Below are 11,675 nucleotides of genomic sequence, written 5' to 3'. Positions count from 1 at the left end.
GAGGAACCATAAAAGTACTTGTTCAAGAGCTACAGGCACAAGTGGAAAATTGACCCCAAAGATTTTTTTTTTTTTTTTTAAGTAGCCGAAGTTTATAAAATTTCTGCCGGCGCAGGGAGAGAGGGGCTCGCGGCAGCACCGCAACGCTCCCGGCTGCTGCGGCCGCTCACCGGAGCTGGACGCGTCTGCGGCCACCGGTGCGAGCATTCCATGAAATCCCAGCAAGGTTGGCTCGGTGCTTTGGAGGGGTTGCGTGCTTCGTGTGTCCCTCGTTTGCTTGATGTGGGTTTTGGGCTGGGGTTTTGGTTGGGTTTTGGTTGGGGTTTTGGGTTTTGGGGTTTTTTTGTTCCCTTTTTTTTCGCCTTTCTTTTACTCAGCTAACGAAGCAGGATGGTTCCGCTTTCACCACTCACGCACGGAGTGGGAAAACACTGCTCCCATCCCTACTTCCCTTCTCCCCATGCGCCACAAGCACAGGTCCATCCCCGCACTCCTCCCAAGCCTGCCCAGCGCTGCCGTGAGACCCTCTCCCCAGCGGTGCGGGATGTGCCCCGACGCAGCCTTGTCCCTTCGGTCCACAAAAACACGTGCCACCTGGGCACGGTTTGTCCTTCCTGCTGCCCAGCCAGTATTTTATATGTCTGGAGTGCCAGCCCGGCCACGGCAGCGGCTCTGCTGGCTCCCCGGGTGTGCATCTACGTGTGCCTGCACGGAGGGACGGCCAGCGAAAGGAATGCTGCTCCTCCCTCCCCCTCCCCGGCCTTTATCCCGGCCGCCTATTTTAATAAATAATTATAGGCAGCTAAAGGATTTGTTCATTCCAAAAGGTCTCCCCTTCACATTTCTCAGAGGTTCAGCTCAAGGAGACGCCACGATAATAAGGCTGACTCGGGATCCCTACTCCACAATGTCATTACGAGCTACCGTTTAAAATGAAAAAAAATCTGTACGTTATACCTAAAAGCATTACAAGGTTAGCGTCTCAGCTTGGGGAATATTTAATGCTGCTGGGAAAGCAGCGCTGCTGCTCTGAGGAGAAGGAGGAGGAGGAGGAAAAGGGGAGAAAAAACAGAACGAGAGAAAAATCCTTTCTGAAACACAAGCCTAGAAAAAAGATGTTGGGAGCGAGCACGGAGATCATTTGCATTTCCAATGACTGGGACTAATCCTCCGCTACCACCACGTTTATATTTTCCTATTGCTTTTCCAAATTATCTCCTTTTTTCTTTTTCTTTTTTTTTCCTTTTTTTTTTTCCTCCTTGTAGCTTTTCCTCCTGTCTCTGTTCCCAGCTCCCCACTCCGTTACAGGAGAAACCTGGGTGCCTCACACACACACACACACACAGACACAGACACAGCGCGGGTGACCCGCCGAGGGGCTTTGCTCTGTTAGGGTTTGTTAAGGAACATTTCCGGGGCCAAGGAAAGGCTTTTTGTCGGGTCCCTGGGGCACGGTGCGGGCAGAGAGCAGCCTCGGCCGTGGGCGTCCCGGGAGCCCCCCAGCCCTGTCACCCCCTGACGGCCACCCCGGGCTGCCCTGGGACTGGCGGAGAGCGGAGGATGAAGCGGCCCAAAGCCCTCAGCAGCGGCACGGCCCCGGCCCGGTGGCTGCCCCCGAGGAACCGCGCCGTGGCTGCCCGGCCGGGGAGCGCGGTGTCACCTGCGGAGCGCTCGGCTGCGAGCCACTCGCGGAGCCCGAGCCCCGTGCCAGCCGTAACTCGCAGCCTCTGTCTCTGGCAGGGAGATTACGTGACTGAACGCCTGTTCCAGACCAGCCACTAAACCGCTCCTGCAACATTATCCTAAAATTTGCTAATAGCGGCTCTTTCGCGTAAATGAAGTGATAATGAAAAAAAGCCCCCCTTTGAATTTATATATATATATATATTTCAGCGGAGAATAACGTTTTATTTAAAATAGTTACAGCGCGCCTTTTGATTTAGAGTTTAAAGTAAATAATATTTGTACATCTAAAACATACTCAAGACAAATGAAAAGCCTCTAGATGCTTTTGTATGAGATGCTGAAGAGCTCTACAAACTTAAAAGCACAACCTCAATTAAGCCCATCTTCATCTGGAAAAAAAAATTAGCAACTGAAAGCTGAATATATTAGATAATGCACACTTGCAGGAGAGCATTCTCTTAGCAAAAAATTCCTGATAACCAACCTAAAGCTGGCCTTCGAGTTGCTCGATGCTAATTTTGTTTGAAACTGTTTAACTAACTCCGAATAGATATCCATATTCAACAAAGACATAATTAACGGCAACCTTTTCTTCTGCTTAGAAGACATCATAACAAGCAGAAAAGTACAAAAAGATTTTTATAGTAACTAATTTAAGGACAAAGGGTTGACCTCTAGCATTTCATTAAATAAACGGAGCGAATGAAAGAAGAGTGACAGTATTCATCCTTGTTCAATTCAAGCAGCCAATTTCAAAATGCAAATCATAATCTGCAGATGTTGAAGCCTGATATATTTTTTTTAAATATCATTTGTTCAATTTAAGAACATCAGACATTTGAATTTTAAATAACAATTTAAAAAAAAAAAAAGGGGAAAAAAAATCAAAACCATTTCCCGGCTCCAGGTTTGGGGGCAGCGTGGCTGCGTGCTCGGAGCCGGGGTCTGCCGGGGCTCCCCTCCCTCCCCGCCTCCCCAGCCGCTCATTTTATACCTTATTCCCAAAACCTTTTAACGCAGAAGTTCCGCTAAGCCGCGCGGTATTTCTGGTTAGCACAGCCGGTCGGTGCTGCCGCCTCTCCAGCCTGGGCACGACAGGGAACGGCCCCGAGCCCAGCCCGGCGAGCTGCTCCGTCCTCCCTCCCCACCCGTGGGCACCCAGCGCCCGCGGCCGGGCCGTGTCCCCGTCCCGAGGGGCCGAGGGGGACGGACGCTCCCCGGATGTGCCGCGGCGGGGCTGCTGTGCCGCGGGGAAAAGCGTCCTGGCTCCGGTCCCCCACGGGCAGGGACCAGAGCACAGGTGGGGGCAACAGCGGGAGGTGAGCTGACTCTGAATTTGGGAACGCAACCCCAACTCTCGAGAGCTGGCCTTTCTCCCGGGCGCCGAGGGACGAGGCGCAGCGGGGAGGGAGGAGATTTCGGCCGGCCCGTGGACGATCTGCGCTCCTTTAGCGGGGGAGGAACCAAGTCTCAGGTGCAGCTCGAAGCTTAGCACAGGACCTGGGGCAGCCAAGCACGTGGAGCCCGGGGGAGCAGCTCCGGGTCAGGGGAGGTTACGCACCGCGCTGAGTGCAGACCCACAGAGCTGCGGGGGGGCTCCTTCCTCCTCCCCTTCGGCGCCCTTTCACCTTTCTCCCCCGAGCAAAGGACGCCTTTAACCGGCCCAAGGGGGGCAGAGGACGCGTGGCCGCAACCCACACAACGGCAGCGCGAGTCCCTCCCTCCCGGTTTCTGCACCAGCTCCAAAACAGCCCTTTCCAGGTTTGCAGGGATGACCCACAGGGCCCGGCACCGCCGAGCCTGCACGTGCGTGGGGCTCCTCCCAGGAAACGGCTTCAGGGTGTTTGGAAGTGCTTTTGGGGAAGCGTGAGATTTTTTTTTAAAGTTTACTTTGGCCGTTGAAATGCACAGAAGTTTCTGTCTTCACTGAACTGGGCCGTAGGGTACAGTGGACCAACACCGACGTCTCCTCAGCGAGCAATTCCCTTCCTTCCTTAATAAAGGGAAGATATCCCAGGTTCCCAGCACACGGCCCCTGGTTACTGCTAAGCTACAGTGAAGCGAAACCTCTGCAAAGGCATGTATATTAATTAAATCGCTGCTGATTAGGACCCATCAGCGACTCACAGTACACGGAGAGGGACTGGAATAAATGCCCGGGATCATCCCTGGGGAGGGGAGAGCAGCGCTGCACCGTGGCCTCACCCTGAGCAGAGCAGAGCAGAGCAGAGCGGAGACATTTCTGACAGGCCAAGAGCAGGTTTGTCCCGAGCCCTTCCCGAAGCCAGGAGCCCATCCCGGCCCCGCTGGCGCTGGGCACGGGCAGGAGGAAGGGCCGGGGCCTTGCCAGCCTCCTGCACAAACAGACCCTGCAGCTGTCGCAGGGCAAAATAAATGACTTCCGGAGGTTGCGGAGAATAAATGGATCCATTCAGGCACGAGTGAAGGGGACATTGTTTTCCTCCTTGGAGGGGGAAAAAAAAATCCCTCCCCAACAACCTATATATTAAGGTATCAATGAACAACAAATTCATTCAGTTATGACACAGGAAATCTAAAGCAGAATGGGCTGCAAAACAAACTCGATTTATCCGCACCACACATGCAAAAGGAAAAAATGCCTCTTGCTGGCTGCTCTGCCGGAGCTGGGGCTCCTCTCGAGGAGCACTCGGGATTCCAGCCACACACGGAGCGTTTTCTGCCGGTGCTTTGGCGGTGGATGCGAACTTCTGAGATTAAGATTGCTCCCTTAGGTTTATCCTCTTCAGGGACAACGCGCACACAATGCGCCTTTGGAGCATATTTAAAGTGGCTGCAGATGCACATAATCTCCGTCCTCCCGCACCACAGACAGCAGACGCGGAGGTTTGGGGGTTTCTTTTAGAAAGGGAGAGGAATTGCTCGTTCAAAGAGGAACCAAGCCTTTCGTTTTCACTGCGGCCACCTTCATTTTTACATTAAAAAAGAAAAGAAGAGGCAAAAACAGAAACGCAGGCTCGAGCCAGGCCCTGTTTCTCAAAGCCAGGCAGTAGCTGCCTCCTCTCCCACCTCTCACCAGCAGCCCTGGGCCCACCCAGGGGACCCCATCTGCTCCACCACACGTCTGGGCACACGCTGGGCCTGAGGGGACAGCCCTGGCCCCGACTCTGGGAGGGACAGAGGGGCAGTGCCCTCCTGCCCTCCCACACAGCCCCTCGGCACCGCCGCGGACCCGCTTCCCTGAGCCCACTCCCCGCCGCCGCTCAGCACTGCAAGCCCGGAGCGCGGCCGAGGAACAAAGCCCGTCCTCCGCTTACTTCCAAAACATTTATGCTTAGCTGTTTTCCCCAAGCAACATTAAAAAAATCTCCTAAGAACGAGAGTAGCGGGTCAATCCTGCCATAGAAACGGAATTGGTACCCAGCTGCAAGGAGCGCTCGGCGTGCAGGGGAATAATCTGAAAGGTTTTAATTAGCGAAAGCGGCAATAAATGAAGGAATATGAGCTTGGATGAGAACACTTGAACGTAAAAATCACTGGGAAAGACGAGATATGGCTGTATTTGGATGGGAGCTCTCCCCGCGGCCAGGGAGCCCCAAAACAAGGCAGGCCACACTCCCAGCGCCAGCGTGTCCGCCCCCCCGGCCCAGACGCCAGGGGCTCTCCAGGAGCAGCATCTCCGGGCACAGCGGGGCGCATTAATGTGGAGCACATCGCCGACCCCGCGCGCAGAGCCAGCAGCCCACCCCTTCCGTCAGCTGGTGACTTCCCCCGCGTCCTGGACAGCTGTGCCTCTGGCTGAGCCGCCCCGTCCCGCCCGGAGCGCTCGGCCCGCCGGCTCCGGAGGGGGTCCCCACCAAGGCAGGATGCGGCCGGGCGCGGGGCCGGGGCTGGGCAGCGCCGTCCTCCGGCCTCTCCTTGGGAACCAAGTCACGCTGCCACGACAACTGCTCCTCCGTGCCCGTTTGAACTGTCCCTCCCAATTAGCAGTAATAAGTGACTCGGTAAAGATGAGCAAACACAGCGCATCCATCGCCCCGGCGGCCCCCGCCCTCCCTCCCAGCATCCCCAGGAGGTCCCCCAGGGCACCGCTCCGGAGCATGCTGAGCGCATCCTGCCCGGCCCCCAGCGAGCGCCGGCAAAAGGCGAATTAATGACGAGGCGCTCGAAGAGTTTGCCTGAAATTATTTTATTCTGCCCAAGGATTGATTACTCCTGGCCTGGAAATACGTCCAAATCAATACGCTGAAGCTCAGGGCAAAAAAAGACATGCTCTAGCCCCATTTATTTCATCCACTTTTTTGAGGAATGGCGCATAATTTACCGGGTAGGAATTGCTAAGCCCTTCCAGAGCGAGGACTAATGACAAGCTGTGGGAAAGTGATGCCTCCATCCATCTCCCAGGCGAGTCGCGGGTCCCCACACCCGCCGTGACGGCCCTGGCGGTGGCCACGGGTGACAGCACGTGCCCGTGGCCATCCTCGACAGGCAGATGGATATGGAGGCGAAGCACGTGGGCCGAGGCACCCACCTCCAAGGAAACGATTTTAAACCTCCCCAGAAAGATGACCGGTGCCCAGGGCAGTCCCTGCACAGCCTGCTCCTGCCCGGCCAGCTGGAACCGAGCTGGAGCAGCCGCTGGCTGGTTCAGGGGCGAGCTGAAAGCCATGCTGAACGCACGCGACAAACGCTGGAACTGTTTGAGCAACGTGTTTGGGCCCCGGCGCCGTAGAAGAATAACCTGCGTTACCCGGGGTACGCAGATTCAGCTCCCCAAAGCAAAATGGCACGAGGGACCCTGCAGGCCAAGGACACGTCCCATCATCCGGGGGCTGAGCCCCAGGCCTGGGGGAGATGCCGGTGCCTCGTGCTGCTCTCTGCAGCGGGCGCTCCGCACGCACCTTGCGGGTGACACGCGCCTGCCAGCGCGCCCCGTTTGCCAGTCCTCTGCACGCTCCACAGGGTCCCGGATTTTCCAGGGCATTAAACCCTATCCCCCCTCAGGAAGCTTGGTGGCAGCTGTCATCCTGCCCGCGGGGGGCGGGCGGGAGAGCTCCTGCTGCGGACCATCAGTGTCACTCCTGAGCCGCTGGTGGGTGAAGGACGAGGTGGCCCCGGCGGCCCCGGGAGCCTGCCAGCCCGTGCCGGGGGCTTGTCACCGCTCCGGGGACAGGGCTGCGAGAGCAGCACTGGCACCGAGGCGCAGGCATGGCAGCACGCCTGCACGGACACCCACGGAAAGGACTCTTCGGCCCGTGTTACAACAAGGGAGCTCAAACCTCCCCACTTGCCATGAGTCCTTCAAGCAAACATCTTTTTGTGAAACAGAGAACATAAAGCAGCAGAGCGCTGCAAAAATCGAAATCCAGGGTTTGCTGGCTTCCCCTCGGGCAAGCCCCTTCCCACACAGGCTGCTCCGGACATCTCTGAGGGCATTGTGTCCCCAGGCCTGGGCAGCCTCAGGCTGGAATAGAATTCCCCTCGGCCCCATCGCACAGCGGAGAGATGCCAGGGTGGGAGAGGGAGCCGGAGGAAAGAGCAAAACCCAGCGGGGTTTGAAGCGAGCCTTGCCGAACCGCAGCCCAGGGGCAGGGGAGGCAGAGGAGCGAGTTCGCATTCAGAGAGCCCGGCCACGCTCTGCAGGCCTGGCCCTGCTGGCGAGCCCCGGGCCCGAGCCCACGGACAGGCGCTCCCGGCCGGGCGGCCGCAGCCCGGCTGACACCCTCCTTCAGCTGCCCTTGGCTCTGCTCACGGGGCATTTTTCTAGATTGAAACACTGCTGCCGCCCCATTCAGAAAGGGAACATCTGCGAAAAGGGGTCATTCACAATAAACTTGTGAGTGCTGGGTTGGAAAAAAATAACTCGGCCCGGAGGAAACAAAATCGCCTTTGTTTTTCGGGTGCGGCCGCCTGAGCCTGCAGTGCCCTCGTGGGTGAGGCAGGGAGGGCTGGGGGGCTCAGCCTCGCCCCTGCACCCCCAGCCCGCACAGCTCCCCAGGCACGGCCCTGCGGAGCGGGACGGGGGCCAGCAGCACCGAGGGACACACGGCCGGGCTGGGGCCCGAGCCCTTCGCTCGCCTCCCTCACATCCCGAGCCGGCACAAATCCCCACGTGTGGCAGCAGTGCGAACGAGTTTTATTACTCGATAAAACATTTGAAACAAAATAAATGGTTTTGTCAAACACTATATCTCCTCAAATAATAATGCACCGGCTTACAAAGAAAAACAACCGACATTCATATTCTATGGCAAAGGTTTATCTCGCCTCCCAGAGGACAGGGGAGCGGGCATTTCAATTCGGAATTCAGATACTGTATGGGAATACAGTGACTATAGTTCTCAGAGGGTTTGTGCAAATGCCAGCAAAACAAACCCCAAATCAAATTTATTAGCTGGTGGAGATCTCTAACAGTCTTACACAGTGACTGATGAAGCCGTCGGGGAATTCCTTTCAACGTTAAGTGATTTAAAGCCCCTGCAGAAACTTCACTGTCTGGTCCAAAACAGAAAGAGTTCCTCGGTGCCCGGTCCTGCTCCAACAGCAGGACCGGCGTGGCTGTTATCGCCAGCGCGCGTCTCCTTTCGTCTGGAAACCCTGCCAGGAGTCCTCGCATCCCAAGTCCTGCGGAGAGCTATAAAGGCAGGAAGTGCAAATTAATTGAGAGCTGCAGCCCGCGTCCTAAAGGGCCCGTCTGCATTTTGGTGGCAAGGCCGGGACGCTCCCTTCTGCCCCGAGCGTGCTTCCAGAAAACGATCCGGATGGCACCCCCCGCCCTGGATCAGCCACTGAACACCCGCAGCCTGCTCGGCACGGGGCACAGCCCCAGGTTTTGGACTCCACCACAGCACCGGGTGCCGGGACTGGGCTGGCTGTGCCCCGGGAGCGCACCACCAGGGCGGCAGCCGGGCTCCCGCTCCGGGAGGGAAGGGGAGGGGGGATGCCCTTCCTGAGGACGCGGCGGGCAGAGGAAGGTGAAGGCACAGGCGGCGCCCCCGGAGCATCCACAGCGCTCGGCCCGGGGCAGCTCCCGCAGAAGCGTTCTTAAAAGCAACCCCAGAAAGGCACAGCTCTAATTGCCAGGCTTTTGTCGTGCGCCCTCATCGGCCGGGTCGTTTGCGTTTTAGCTGCTAAAATATCAGGGGGACGCTCTTTAATCAATCACCGCAGCTTACAAAGCCCTAAGTGAGAGAATATTTTTTGATTGTCTCTGCTTGTATCTAAACATCTCACAAACCCGTCAGCCAGTTCTTCATTTCAATTAAGGCAGTGCTGATCGTTAGCTAACTCATAAGGACCAATTTTCTGTCACAACTATTTCCTAATTAAATTCAAAACAGAGATTTCTAACCCAGATGGTCAGCGATGCTACAGATTTGTTTAAATTTGGTATCACAGTAACAAACTACTAATTAGGGTTTGTAAATACACCAATTCCCTTATGACTTAGTTGTTAGTAATGCATACAACCGGTTTATTAAAGCACTAATTGTGTCTGGCTTTACTTGGGCCTAACACATAATCCACTTATCACATACTGGTACCAACTCATTTTGAAGGGATTATGAATGAAATCATAAATGAGGTCTCGCATCCCTTTCCCGGTACGGTTAATAAAGGTTTGGTGTCCTATTTAGAAGACACGTTTCGATTTTCCGCCCCCGACGTGGAGCGGCCCCGCAGTGACGCTGGTGCTCCGTTCTCCAAAGGGTGTTCCCACAAAAAAAACTTCTGGATGCCACCCCCACGCCCAAAAAGACGTTTCCACCCCAGCTCCAGCCCCGCTGGGCAGCAAATCATCCCAGCAGCCAGGCTCCTGGAAAGCAGCTCTGGAGATTCCCAGAGAAAGCACTGAATTGTTTATTTCCCGCTGAAGTCAGGCTCAGCCCCTCCACAGGCACGGGGGGCTCACGGGACCCCCACCGCCCCCCTCCCTGCCCCGTCCCTTTGCCTGGAGACCCTCACCAGCCTCGACTGCCTCCTTGTCAAGGGACGGAGGACACCGAGCCTGGATTCCCTCTGGAAAAGACCCGGTCTTTGAGGGAAGGCTTTGTTCCGAGGCCCCGAACGGGCGATGATGCCCCACAGCTGGGGCATCAACGCCCCTCGCTGCCGCGGCTTTATCGAGAGTGCACAAAGTAGGAAATAAATGATAGATAACTGTGAATTGCAAGGTTATGTAAACACGGAGGGGGTTTCAGAAGAATCCTATTAAACCATAAAGAAAAGCACGGATGGTTTATCACATCACTAAGACCCAAGAATGCATTAATAAATAGAAGAATAGATAACGAACCGTGGAGTACAAGGCTAAACTATCCGCTATTGTGAGGACCCTGTGACAGTAGAAACAATGGAGGGGAAGAAAAAGCTTTGTTGGTCTGTCACCAGAACCTTGTAATGTATCTTTTATGGCCCATTTTTAATGAATTCACAGCACCTATCAGTTATTCTCTGCCCAAATCCCTCATTTTCCTCCCTCTTGAATGCAAATTCCCATGCTGCACTCTGCCTTCACCATGACTTCCCCCGTTAAACGCAGGCCTTCTCTGGGTTCCGAAGGCCTCTCGGCCACGGTGACAACAGGTTTCTGCCTTCCTGTTTCCAAAGGGTTTGCAGGATGGCAACAAAAGCGGGGTTTAATGCGAAGCAGCGCTACCTCTGAGCCTTGCTGCATCCTTCGCTTCTTCTGTGACAGGAGGGTGAATGTGCAGACAGGTCTAATTCAGCCCAGAGTGACAGTGATGCCCAGACCCCAGACATGCCTGCAAGGGGAAAAAGAAAAACAAAAAAACTCCAAACACATGAAAGCTGCTGCTGCTCTTGCTGTTCTCTAGCCCTCTGCAAGTAACACCGAGAATTGTTGGAGGGGACTTAATATTGATCCAAGAGATAGTACCCTCTTTGTGGACGCTACCGAGACTTGCTAACAGTTTATTTTCACTGCACTGAGGGGCTTTTATCGTTCAGTGAGGACCCGGGACACATTTACTGTAGATTACTTTTATTTTTACTACAGCGTCCTTAGGTACGGAGCGCTGAGGAGACGGGGCTGACCGCGACACGCTCCGCAGCAAAACCCCGCGGTCCTGCCTCCACCAGAATCCAAAATCCCGATCAACTTCTATAAAAAAAAATCCCAAAGGCTTTGTGCTGCTGCACCGACACCCTGCAGGAGTGCAGCCTCGGCAAGGCTGGCAGAGGCAGCAAGAGGGTCCATGTTAAAAACGGGGAACCCGGCACAGCACCACGGATGCCCAGAAACCTCGAAGCTCTTTCGGTGGCAACCCCCACCTGAAGCGGGTCCCCAAGGAGCCCACACTGGGCCCAGTTTGAGGCTCGTGCTGGGAACCACTCCGACCTCCTTACCCCTCTCACACCCAGAGGATGCCGCAGGTAGGTGGGAGAGGCCAGGCAGCTGCTGCCTTTCCTCACTCTGAGAAAAGGGAATCAAAGAGACCCGACTGAACCCCGAGCAGTGGCCAGGAACCTGGGTTTGCCTTTTTCCGGACTATCCACGCTCGAGCTCCCAGCAGCTTTCGGCACCTGTCCCACCAGCGCATCCCTTCAAGCTCACGGGGTGTCCTGCAGGACAGCCACACCGCAGGGTCCCTTGTCCCCAGGGACAGGACATGGGGCCATCTCGTCTCTCCCTCGCTGGGTGCCAGAGACGAGGCACGGGCAGGGAGACGGCTGCCCTCCCTCTCCTCAGCCTGGAGCCTCTCTCCCGACCATGAGGAGGAGCAGAGAGCAGGCGGCTGCTCTCCCAGGAACACACTTCAGGCCGGCGAGGAGTACAGCCGAGTGCTCAACAGGCTCTGGAAATAAGTGGAAGTCAAATAAGTTTGCCACTCTTTGTCCCCCTTTCAATATCTAGCTTTGATCAAAATCCTTGGATACTCAAGTGGTTGTTGACTTAATGTAGTAATGAGACATAGCCTTAAGTGAGGCCATTTCCGTGCCCATTCAGGCTCTCTGAGAGCAAGGGATGCAGGAGGAAAAGCCTCTCC

At 55.6% G+C, this 11,675-nt stretch overlaps 1 long non-coding RNA gene across 1 annotated transcript; it reads right to left on the bottom strand.

The window, feature by feature from the left end:
- Positions 1–7,784: 7,784 nt before the first annotated feature.
- Positions 7,785–10,720, bottom strand: LOC121672399. Its single transcript, XR_006018849.1, has 2 exons — positions 10,325–10,720; positions 7,785–8,299 (listed from the first exon to the last, which is right to left on the bottom strand). It is a non-coding gene; the product is annotated as an uncharacterized LOC121672399 (long non-coding RNA).
- Between the last annotated feature and the right edge of the window lie 955 nt (positions 10,721–11,675).

Source organism: Corvus kubaryi, unplaced genomic scaffold (genome assembly GCF_017639235.1).
Source record: "Corvus kubaryi isolate FWS band 111438036 unplaced genomic scaffold, C.kubaryi_AGA036_p1.0 61889, whole genome shotgun sequence".
Classification (NCBI taxonomy): Eukaryota; Metazoa; Chordata; class Aves; order Passeriformes; family Corvidae; genus Corvus; species Corvus kubaryi.
This window is presented reverse-complemented; position numbering and strand designations above follow the sequence as displayed.